The following is a 13,442-nucleotide window of genomic DNA, read 5'->3' as shown; positions in this document are numbered from 1 at the left end:
ATAAAGATACCAAGAGAATGAAAAAAAATGATAATAGGAGTAAATTAGAAAGTTGCTTAAAATGTCATACTCTATCTGAATCTCAAAATAAAAAATATGGGTTCAGTGTCCCTTTAAGTCATATTTGTTTTTACACAGAACAATATATCCTCAGCTCAGCCCTGAATAGATCATATATAATTGTAACATTCAACCCAATTGCCTGGCCGGAAGTCCCCCCCCACACACTCCCCCATTATATGTACTCGGGTACCCTTTGATTGTACCCCGAGACAAGTAGAGCGGTATCTCTTGAAATTACTGCATTTAATATAACTTTTTTCCTAATTGATCAAGCTTAATGGACATTGATAACTAGTAGAAACCAATATATTGGCAAAAACAACATAACATTTTTATTTATTTATATATGGCCACTATATATTTGTGTTTATTGTTTATTAAGATAATATATAGTTTATACTCTCATATAAGATATACTAGTTATTGTTAACACCTTTATAAGCCTAAAGGACTAACTACTAGTAGAAACCACTGTAACGGCAAAAACAACAGAACATTTTTATTTATATATGGTTACTACATATTTGAGCTTACTGTTTATTAAGATAATATATAGTTTTACATTCTCATATAAGATATACTAAATTACCATCTATTAACCCTACTAGGGTATGAGAATTCGAGAATACTATACTATACAGATATATAATTGGGTTTGCCAATAAGACCTAACTTATACAAATTGTTTGTGCAAATGATCATGAAGTCTCGTAAGATGTTCAATATACCAGCGGGAAGATCCTTACACTTGTTTCACTGCAATTTAAGATTTATATTCTAATTGACAATTGCTTATGCTACCTACTTGTATCCCGACACTATTAGACTCTTTGGTCACTGTTGTCATTGGAAACTTATACATATTGTTTAACGCTCAGTAATACCCACTCTATATATTGCTCATATTAAGGATTCATTATAACCTGTTTGTATGTAAAACAATATGTATATTGATGTGTACACCTGAAATATTACCCGTACTGTACATTTTCAAACTACTATTTCTGTATTATGAAAAACTCAATAAAAAATATTTAAAAAAAAAAAAAATGTTACAGATTTTGTTTTCTTTTTTTTGCTTAATGTCTCTTCAAGAGACATATTGGCTTTGGGGGCATCTTAAAACCTCTGATATATACAGTATATACCAGAATGTAAGAGCTGCTTATCCCCAAAGAATATAAAAAGATTTTGGGTGCCTTGGGGGAGGATTGATAACTTTATCTGACATGCTGCAATGGTCTGCCAATCAAAATAATCATTCTCTGAATTACATTTTCCCTGAATATATGGATCTATATTATGGTATTAACACTTTACTAGCTTTACTATACTAAGCTGTAGTCTTAGGGGTATATTTATTATTGTGCGAGCGGACGTGATATGATGTAGCGTATCATGTCGGCTGCACATCAATAAATGCCGACAGCATACGCTGTCGGCATTTATCATTGCACCAGCAGTTCTTGTGAACTGCTGGTGCAATGCTGCCCCCTGCAGATTCGCGGCCAATCAGCCGCTAGCAGGGGGTGTCAATCAGAGCAGGCGGACAAGTTATGGAGCAGCGGTCTTTAGACCGCTGCTTCATAACTTCTGTTTCCGGCGAGCCGGAAACAAGGGGCATCAAGCTCCATATGGAGCTTGATAAATCGGCCCTTTAGAAGCCGATTTATCAATGTTTCAACTGATATTACGCTGGAATCTCACGTCAAATTAGACGCAAAGTTGATCCGCTGTAGTTAACAAAGCGTCATGATCGTCAAATGTTGAAATTTGTGACGTAATATACGATCCCGCGATATCATTACGACGCAGATCGATGCTTGTGTTATGCGAGCAGAATACTGATCATCCGCCATCACATTCGACTATATTTGACCCTCTTGCCAATTTATCAAACATTCAACAGGTACGCTTGCGTCTATTCTGACGCAGCGTACTTATAGTTCAAACCGCCACCCTTGAGGCAGAGAATGCCATAGAAATCAATGGGAGTCTGAAAACACAGAAAGGTTATGTTCAATGCTGCAAGACAATGAAGCATACTAGATAATAAAAGTAAATTAGGGAGATGTTACCCTACTTATGGATTATGTTACATCTTTGTCTCTCATTACAAAGCTAGGGGACAATATTATTGTCCCAAATTTTGTGCAAAGTATGGCTCCAAATTTGGTGCACTAGTAGATATAGGGATAAAAAAGAAATAAATACTTTACATAATATAGCCAACTTCCTTTTTTTGGATCAATCTATTTGCGCCATGTTTAACACATGTAATGCATGTCCCACTCTCCACTTCGCACCAAATTTGACGCAACACTTTTCACACCAAATTTGATGCAATACTCAAACTCCTAAACAACCCCCATACTGGTAAAGTTTTCCACAACTTCTTATTGGTAAATGCATAATCACGTGATTAATGAAATCAGCCAATCTTATTGAAATATACATGTTCTACTATCACTAACGAATCAAATTGCTCTATACTTGAGACATTAATCACTCATCATTAGTATTTATGACAAACATTGATGATGACATTAGGCCAGACTGTGTAATATTTCTGACAATGATTTTAATAATCAATAGCTCAAAGGGATAGTCTACCTGACATTAAACTGTGATGAATCAGATACAGCAGAAATTAAAATCACCTCTTTACTGGCATGCTATTTCAGTGTTTTTCTTCCTTCTCTTGAATTTAATTTTCATTAAGAAATATCATCTTAAATGCCAGTCCATTTTTTAACACCTGTGTAGGGGTGGTGTTTCAAACTAGACTGCAATTAGGATGGGTTACACAGGTGCAGAGAGAAAACTGGCCCAGCTATTAAAATATCCATTGATTGCAAATAAATACATATGATACCCTGATTACATGTTATATTCACAATTATTCTTGCTCAGAATAATTATATATTTACACTAAATTTGGTTAGTGTTTTTTTTTTTTTTTTAAATTTGGGTTGTTTTTTTTTTTTAGATTAGGGATGGGCACTTGTAAAAGAGCTGAATTCCCTTTTTAAGGCAGTAAAAGAGCTGAATGCCCTTTTAAGGGCAATGCCCATACAAATGCCCCTTTAGAGGCAATGGGAAGTTTAGGATTATTTAACGTTAGGTTTTTTTATTTTGTGGGGTTGGTTGGGTGGGGGGGGTTACTTTTAGGGGGGAACTTAGTAATTTTGTAAGGTAAAAGAGCTGTTTAAATTAGTTTTTATTTGGGGGGGGCTTTTTTATTTTTATAGGGCTATTAGATTAGGTTATTTGTTTTTATTTTTGATAATTTTGTTTATTATTTTTGTAATCTTAGGGTTTTTTATTTTTTGTAATTCAGTGTTTATTATTTTTTGTAATGTTAGATTTTTTTTTTAAATTTCGTAGTGTTAGGTTTTTTTTGCATTTTTAATTTAGGTTTTTAATTGGTAGTTTTTTATTTCATTAGAATAGTTATGTTAGGTTTATTTATAGTTTAATGTTAGTTTTTTTTCACAGGTAAGTTTTTATTTATTTTAAGACAGTTATATTGTAATTCTAATTTAATGTTAGGGGGTGTTAGGTTTAGGGGTTAATAGTTTAATTTAGTGTTTTGCGATGTTGGGGGGCAGCGGTTTAGGGGTTAATAGGTTTATTTAAGTGTTGACAATGTCGGGGGTGAAGTATTAGGGGTTAATAACTTTTATTAGTGTTGGGGATGTCGGGGAGCGGCGGATTAGGGGTTAATATCTTTTATTTGTGTTGACGATGTCTGGGAGCAACGGATAAGGGGTTAATAACTTTTTTAGTGTTGGTGATGTCGGGGAGCGGCGGATTCGGGGTTAATACATTTATTCAGGTGTCGGCGATGTCGGGCGCGGTGGATTAGTGTTGTTTTGACTAGGTTTATGTTAGGTTTAAACTTAATTTTCTTTTCCCCATAGACATCAATGAGGTTGCGTAACGGCAATCTCAATTCGGCGATCGCAGGTGTTAGTTTTTTTTCTAACACTCTCTCCCCATTAATGTATATTGGGAAAAGCGTGCACGAGCACGTCAAGTCAGCCCTTGGCTTTTGTGCGGTATGGAGCTTAACGCACCATAACGCACAGCACAAGGAGGCTTTTCAGTAACTCATAATTGCAGCGCTGTGGAGAGTGCAATAACGCAAATTTTTTGGCGTTATTTTCTCACCCTGTTTAGCGCAAAACTCATAATCTAGGTGTATGTTTGCAAAATATTTCTGACATAACACATATATATATATATATATATATATATATATATATATATATATATATATACAAGTATGTGCAAAGATATATGTACAAATTCTAGCATTAATAAGCATTTAAATAAAAAAAGAAAAAATCATTAGATAGGCATATCATGATTTCTAGAAATACAAATACACATTAATTTATGTGAAAAAATCATATATATGAATTTGTGTATAACAAATAAATAAAAAAATAACTTTCTATGAGATATTATTGTTTGTTCATGTATAAATCTAGCTATTTCTTGGACATTAACAGATGAAAAATAAAAGATTAGCTTTAGAGAAATGTGCTTGTTCATGGACAGTAATGAAATGGTATAAATAAAGTTGGAAAAAACAGAATATCCACCACATCGATGACTCTTTTTTATCAACAGTCCGATGCTCATCGCGCCGTACTTGACGCTTTTGTTTTTGACAGACTTTTTAATATATAAGGCCGTCGTATGTAGATTTGCGGCAGCGATGTCTGGCGAGCGTATTGACTACAGCGAATGCGTCGAGATTGAAGCAATGATAAATCGGCCCCTTAGTATGCTTTCAATTTGGGATATTTCTCCTCTACAAAAGGCCTAGACTAGACCAGTGATGGCACCCCACATGTTTTGAAACTACATTTCCCATGATGCTTAGGCTCTCAGTCTACAGTCTAGTTGAGCATCATGGCGAGTTTATTGACTCCAGGGAATGCGTTGAGATTGATGCTTAGGCTCTCTGCAGTCTAGTTGAGCATCATGGGAAATGTAGTTCTGAACTAGCAGGGGTCGATATAGTATTGACACTTTGCTAGCTTTACTATACTAAGCTAATATCAGAGGTGCCAAGGTTTGTCATCACATGACTAAACCCTGAGTAGGTATCATCCCATTGAGCAAGAAGAGATTTTTCAAACATTGTTCATTCCTAGCTGAATGTGTCTCTTATTTATTCACATCTACTTTCATATCAGACAAAACCCCTTCAACTTTCTAAATCATTGGAAGTTAATAACGAGATCTTGAGATAAACCTATACATATATATTGTTATATGACTTTCCATTTGTATTCTATTCTTGGTAAATATCTCATCATCTTATTAGGTTGTTGTTTATTTTAGATCCTTTGATATGCATTATTGTAGTAATGAGCTAGGCTTATTTTTGCATTTAAAGGAGGATTAAACTCAACATCAAGCTTCTCATAAAAAGGTGAATTATTCATAGTCATATCATTTATATTTTTATCTAATTTCATGGAGTGTTTTTTGAAGACTTTAGAGGCCTGACTCTACAACATGTTGTGCAAAGGAGATAAGATAAATTAATGTCCCTGGACAGCACTAAGGCGATTTCCATTGCTGTTGCAAATTGTAAACTGGTGATAACAAAACATATTCCCAATATACCTATATATATATATATATATATATATCTGTGTGTGTTATATATATATATATATATATAGATATACTGTATATATACATACATATATATATATATATATATATATATATATATATAAAATATTATGAAAAAATGGAAAAAACACACTTTTTCTAACTTTGACCCCAAAATCTGTTACACATCTACAACCACCAAAAAACACCCATGCTAAATAGCTTCTAAATTTTGTCCTGAGTTTAGAAATACCCAATGTTTACATGTTCTTTGCTTTTTCTGCAAGTTATAGGGCAATAAGTACAAGTAGCACTTTGCTATTTCCAAACCATTTTTTTTTTTCAAATTAGCCATAGTTACATTGTAACACTGATATCCAGGGCCATCTTTAATATTGACTGGACCCTGGGCAAACATTTTCTTGACCCCCCCCCAATGCAATTTCGCTATCCACCCCAACATCCCAAAAAACAACTAAATCAATTTATTTTATAATTGTTTTAAAATTATTAGCCCAGCAGTGAATCATCCACTGCTGGGCTAATCATTTAACACTAAAAATGAAATAAATTGCAATATGTGAAACTGGACCTAAGCAGTACTAATAAAAGTTAATAAATATATGAATCCACAGTGGATTAATTTAATATGCTTTTGAATTTGATTCTGGTGTGAGGCTAGCTGGTTAAAGATATTTAGGGCAGCCAACAGGAGCAAAGCAAGGTAAAGACTGAGGAGGAAGCATGGAGGTGCAGACAAATATAAGTTTACTGACTGGAACAGCAGAACTACTATAGGAAGCTGTAAAATCTGAGACAGAGAGAAAAAAAACTATAAAAATAAACCTTACCTTAATGTGTGAGTATCAGCATGACACCATACATCAGCCACAGCAGCACATGTCACTTCTTTGCTAGGAACAAGTTCCCTCTCACCCTGCACTAGACGATGCTGCATGGGGGAGGGGCATGTGTGCACTCACTTGTTCTTCGCACTGACACCTTTCTACAAGCACTGTTCCCCTAACAAACTTCAGTTAGTTGATCTTAGGGCCACAGCAGAAAGAGCAGGGCTAAGGGGACCAGCAGACTGAATGCTGTCTGTACAAGGCTGCATGGATACAGTGTGAGATGAGTCACACAGCCTCAAGAATGAAGAGAGCAGTGTGTGCAGCTGCACAGATGCTCAAATCCTCAAGTGCCTGTCACTCCAGCTTTCTGCTGCATGCGCCCACAGTCAGCACTACCCAGAAACAATACCCACCACCAGAGCAGTTACCTGGTAACAGTGGTAACCACAGCAGGACCTTTTCTGATGCAGTGGGATTGTCTGGATGCCAAGTTAAGGCTTAGCATTCAGTGCTGCACAGTGCACATCTAAAACAGCACATGGCACTAGTTTGGCACGTCACATGTCTGTCACAGTTTCTCACAAATAAATATAAGCAGAGAACTTTTGACTGTGACAGTATTAGGACTGACTATGTGTGTCTCTCATGTCACATGACATCAGCAGTCTGAGGACTCTTGGGCCCCTCAACAAAGACTGAACCCTGGGCAGCTGCCCCTTTTGCCCTGTGCTAAAGACGGCCCTGCTGATATCTGTCAGGAAATTATTTACAAACAGCTTGTGCAATTATGGCACAAATGGTTATAATGCTTCTCTGGGATCCCCTTTGTTCAGAAATAGCAGACATATATGGCTTTGCCGTTGCTTTTTGGTAATTAGAAGGCTGCTAAATGCCACTGCCCACCATACTTGTATTATGCCCAGCAGTTAAGGGGTTAATTAGGTAGCTTGTAGGGTTAATTTTAGCTTTAGTGTAGAGATCAGCCTGATCCCACCCCCTGATCCCTCCATGACCCCCCTCAAACAGCTCTCTTTCCTCCCTCACCTCACAATTGTCATCACCATCTTAAGTTCTGGCAGAAAGTCTGCCAGTACTAAAATAAAAAGCTTTTTTTTTTTTTATTATTATTTTTTTTTAGATTGATTCTGCCGTGTTGGATCCCCCCTTAGCCCCCAACTTCCCTGATCCCCCCCCCCCCATACAGCTCTCTAACCCTCCCCCCCCTACCTATTTGCTGCCATCGTGGGTACTGGCAGCTGTCTGCCAATACCCAGTTTGCCAAAAAAATGTGTTTTATTATTTTTTTATATTTATTAAACCATTTTCTGTAGTGTAGCTGCCCCCCCTCAATACCCTACCCCCCTCCCAGATACCTTGCCCAACATTCCCCCCCCCCTCCCTCTCCCTCCTTCCCATACATTTACAATACATTTATGTACCATCGCTTCCAGTAATTTTTTGTAGGATGTGCCTGACACGTCCTTGGTCGTTAAGGGGTTAAATAAATCCCATTGGTACATTGCTGCTCTTTCAGCAAAGGATACCAAGAGAACAAAGCAAATTTTATAGTAGATTTAAAGAAAAAAAATTGGGTTTCATGCACCCCTTTCTGTCTCACAGGTAGTGCTATTATAAATCAAGTATATTGTGAAATCCTCTTAAAATATGTGCACCCACTACTCAAAAACAACAGCTGTAGGTTGTCACACGTCTTTCATTGCCAGTACATTGTTGAAGGAAACAATAGGTGGATGCATTTATCACGCCTCCACCAGATTTAATGGGCTAGATTACAAGTGGAGCACTAATTTATCATGCGCCCGTAAACAGCCATTACAAGTGGCTGGTTGATGCTACCACAAAATCGCGGGAGCAATTAGTGCTCCGAAAATTAACCAGAGATCAAGGGGTAGATTTATTATGCAGCGGATGCTGCATTCTACGCCCAATGTTTCAGGCTCCCCTGAAACGGAAGTTAAGAAGCAGCAGTCGTAAGACTGCTGCTCCTTAACGTCTCCGCCACCTTTCAGGTGGTGGACTGAAATCATCCCAATCTGATATGATCGGGATGATTGACACCCCTTGATAGCGGGGGCGGGGGTGGCATTGCACAAGCATTTCACAAGAAATGCTTGTGCAATGTTAAATGCCGACAACGTTTGCTGTCGGCATTTAGCGAGGTCGAGCAGACATGATTCGCTACAGCGAATCATGTCCGTTCAACCTTTAGTAGATCTACCCCCAGATCTTTGGATAATTTTATAAATGTCCCCCAATTGCCCCCAAATTTAAGTGTAGTGTTTTTTATTTAAAAAAGTAGCATTTTTAGGGCCAAAAAACTACACTTTCCTGCCCATTTCTGTGCTACTTACCCCCTTCACTGCGCTTAGGTTCTGTGCTGTGTATGACGACATGAGAATGAGGCTCCCATTCAAGCCTATGGAAGCGCGCTCTTGTGAGCGCAAAGCTTTCATGCAATGCGAACGCAAGCTCACGTTCACATTGCGCTTTACTTGTAATACCAGCACAGATTTGCGTGCGCTGATATTATAGTGTGGCCTGAGAAAGGGGCAGGAGCCCCAATTTGTTGCTCTATTAAAAGTTTTTCCTTATCCTGGAGTGCTACTTTCTTTTCTTGTTCCCCTATATTCTGATTATGGGTCCTTGAGGGGGACCATGAAGGTTTGAGCACCTGTATCTAAAAATACAAGGAAGTGTAAACTGGCAGTTTTTTGCAACAGGCAAGAGTGCTAATCCAAACTGACATTCACGATATTATAGCGTGGAACATAAATATCGCGCTTGCGAAAGTGCAATTTTGAGCTGTACTAGTAATCTGGCCCATTGTAAGCATATTGTGTGAAACTGCCACAAAAAGTTTTTTTTAAAAAAAGAGAATACTGCTGTAAGCAATAGGGCAAAAACAGTAAGATAGCGGCATATACAGACAAAGTATCCCCATGTTTTTATAGCACTAGTTTTTCATCTGAGCGTCCAACAACAACCATATATTTTTTTTAAACATCTTTTTTCCCGAAAATTTGATTAAATGACAAAATACTTTCATGTGGTTTACAAGCAAAGATACAATAATTTGTATGGTTTTCAAGCACATATAAAAGCTTTTTCTTTTGCAAAATGTAAGCAATATGCATCCATATGACGGAATTAAAGGAATGATACTCCTTTTCTTTTCTTTTTTTAATAAGCATGCATAGATGGCTTGAAGCGTAACAACACGAATTGTGGGCAAATATGCTTTAAAATGCGCTTTACAATACTCTGCATATCTTTCATTTCACAAGATTTATCAGGCGCTATAATAATTCTCCTATCTGTTCTTCTATGCAATCGCCTCAGTGTACCTGGCCTTTTTAGTATTCCATGTTTACTGATCAACAGCTGAAACAGAAATGATTTCTAATGCTGTTCTCCACAGTACTTATGGAGAACCCCAGTGCACGCATTTGTAGAAGAGCTTTGCGTTCTCAATAGGCGCAAGAAATTATAAATAACTAGTGAAATTGATAAGGTGTACTACAGAAAATATACCTGCGACAATATCATTTAACCCTTTTTTGGTGCACCTAGGCAAACACAAACTGAATAGGAGAAATTTACAGTTGAACTTACTCAATTTTAGGCACATTTGTAAATGATAAATAAGGGGATTCATTTGCGGAGTTTTTGCCGCAAATATAGGAGAACATCAATGACAAATCTTGCTCCTTGAGGAATAAATAGCATTACACTACTTCTAAGGATCTTCATTTGCACTATCCCACTATACAAGTACATTTTAGTGTCATGATGAAAAAAATCCAGACACTTAAATAAAGTCAACTAATTACTACAACTTACAGTTATAAGAAACTCTAGACTTTTGTGGTTTTAGGGAGGAACAGTGGGGGGGCTTTTCCATTACTTTAGCTTCCAAAACTTTAAAAGTGCCATTGAATATGCAATGTGGAACCTTCTTAAAGAGACATTCTGGTCAAAATCTAAATACACATAGATGAATTAAATATCTGATTGGAAACATATTTTCAATATACTGTATATATATTGACAAAAATATTTCTAGTAAAATTTATCACTGTTTTAGTGTTAACATTTTTCTCTGCACGTGCATGTGAAACATAGTTAGATTTTCTCAGTGCACCAGCATTTTAAATACTGCAGCAGCTCAGAACACCAGTGGCACTTTTATCATGTCAACAATTAACAAATTGAGTCATTATTACCAGATGGTAAAAGCACCTTAGGCTCTCTGAGCAAGTGTTGTGTTTAAAATGCTGGTGCACGGTGCATACTTAAATACACTTTTGAAACATCTATAGCTTTTATTAGAAGCATTTTTGCTACTGCATGTATATTACAAAAATGTGTCTATTCAAAACTGAAATGCATCCATGTGTATTCCAATTTTGGCTGGAATGTCCCTTTAATATGTACAATGTTTTAACATTCTAACAACAGGTTTCTGTTTCTTATGAGAGATTTCAGGTATTTAATGGCTGGAATTGCCCAGTAACAAATCTGTAGAAAAAGGAGGTGAAGTGATCTTTAATGTATTTCAAATATGATCTTACCATCAAGCGGCCCTTTGGCAATCTCATAAGTTTCTATGAATCTAGCCAAATCACCATAAATATTCTCAGTCACACTTTTTTTTTTAAATAATTATGGTGCCTAAATTCTTTATTCTCAATATTAAAATCTGTTACACCAACTTAGCTTTTATTAAACTCTAAAGTGAACTAAAATTTAGAAATGATTTACCAACGTTTTAGTAGAACTTTTCTATCAAATAAAATCACTTCTATAAAAGGCATATTGGCCTTCAATAAAATTGAACTATGTTACTGTTTTATGGACTAATTAATTTAAAATTTGATTTTATAATAATTTGCAATTGATGAGGGGCATCTGAGAAATATATGACTATGGGCACTTTGAATTTAAATCCAGCCTTGTTTCTTTCTTTTCTTTTTTTCGCTCCATTTTTTAGTACTGTATATTGTTGTTTGTTTTTAATTTGTCTTTTCCATATATTTACTGCAAGATCCATCAAAGGTTTGCTAAAGGCTCCCGGATGCTAGAGAAAAAAACAACCTACTTCAATAAACACATACATCCCGACATCTCAAAAATTTTACATGAGACTGGGTGTTAGTGGGCAGGGGGCGTGGGAGGCCTAAGGGAGGGACTTCAGCAATTTAGACATGTTTTGGACCATCTAAAACTTCTCATCGGGAAACTGGGATATAAATAGATAAAAGTGGCATAACTTACCTCCTAATTGCGGATCAGCCTGCAAGTTGTGAATGAACAGTGAGGTATGTATACATATACAAGACTTTAAGGCAATGCAATTTGCCATTTTAATCATCATGCTAAGCAGATAAAAGGTTTTAATTATACAGCTAATATAACTATCTATAGTCTTAGCAATAATAATAGTGAATTAATATTGGATTCTAAAAATGATTTGTTATAGTACTGACAAGACTCCTTAGATAATCTCACCAGAGCAGAGAGGTTTAGATCATCTGAGCCTAAGGCAGAAATAAATATGTAACTTTTTTTTAAAAAAATGAAAAATACAGCAGCACATTTCATATTCTCGTAGAAGCTTTTTTTTCTCAATAGAAGAACCTTGCAAAATGCTTCTAACTAAGGGGACGATTATCTAAACCTCGCCAGACCAAACATGTTTTTTTCATACCGACCCTCACAGTGGCTGCCCTGCGAATGGCGAGATGTCTCCTATTGAAATTAATAGAGCTCGCTGGAAAGGGAAACTTTAATGTGTAGTGTAGATTGAATTTACAGTGAGCAGGGGGCACAGTTTAAAAATTAAATACTGCTGCCAATATAAATCACATTATACTTCTTTCTGCGTATAGCATCTTACAATTGCCTATATTTTCATATGCATGTGTTAATCTATTAGTGTATTAAATGTTTTGAGTATTTTGGTAAAAGCTCGCCACCTTTTAACTGGCGAGAAAAAACAGATAGGGCGGGAATGTTTAGAGAAAATTACACTGAGATTTGAATTACGCTGTGCATATTTAATACAATTTACATACGATTTTTGGTGAACAAATTTGTTCAACTTTTTGAAGCACCTTAAGAATATATTTTTTTTCCTGTGTATTTTTGTTTGAATGGTTAAATTATTTGTTTTGTGTGATTTTTAAATTAAGATTTTAATTGTTTAATTTTGTAATGTATGCATCTCCAACTCCTTCCCATACGAAGATGCAGAAAACGCCCCTTAGTGATACACCCTGTTTTCAGGGTAAAAAGTGGCTCAATATAATTCCACCAGGGAAATAAAAGGACAGGCAAGTATTCTTAAATAATCTCGCCAGCCCAGAGACCATTAAATAATCGGCCCCTTAGGGCCCCATGTATTAAAAAAAAGGGTGGACAGCTTCTCTCTGTGATTTCTCTCCGCCACCTCTGAGTCTAATGACCGCTGCTTCTTACATTGCGGGAAGCAGGCTCGCATATACGAACCTGCCCTGCAAGGGCTCCAGAGTAGCTCTTGCCCTTAATATAAATCACACAGGTTTTGTGAGAATGTTTATTGTGCATGCAAATCACTGAGCATATGCCAGTAGACTGTGTGCATGCACATCTGAAACTTGCACATGCTCTGCTCTGAATGCCAGTAGTGTTGTCAATACTTCCTTAAAAATGTTTGTAAGTGTATTCCTTTCAGTATAATTTCTCTGTAGTTTTCTCAAGTCCAGTACCTATGTCAATATGAATTGGCTGTCATCAAGAATGACATGTATGTGTAAATTAGTTTTGAATAGAATCATTTTTGCTATACATGTGTATTAGCGAAATCGCTGTTTCAGTGATAGCTTTTTATAC

Source organism: Bombina bombina, chromosome 2 (genome assembly GCF_027579735.1).
Source record: "Bombina bombina isolate aBomBom1 chromosome 2, aBomBom1.pri, whole genome shotgun sequence".
NCBI lineage: Eukaryota > Metazoa > Chordata > Amphibia > Anura > Bombinatoridae > Bombina > Bombina bombina.
This window is presented reverse-complemented; position numbering follows the sequence as displayed.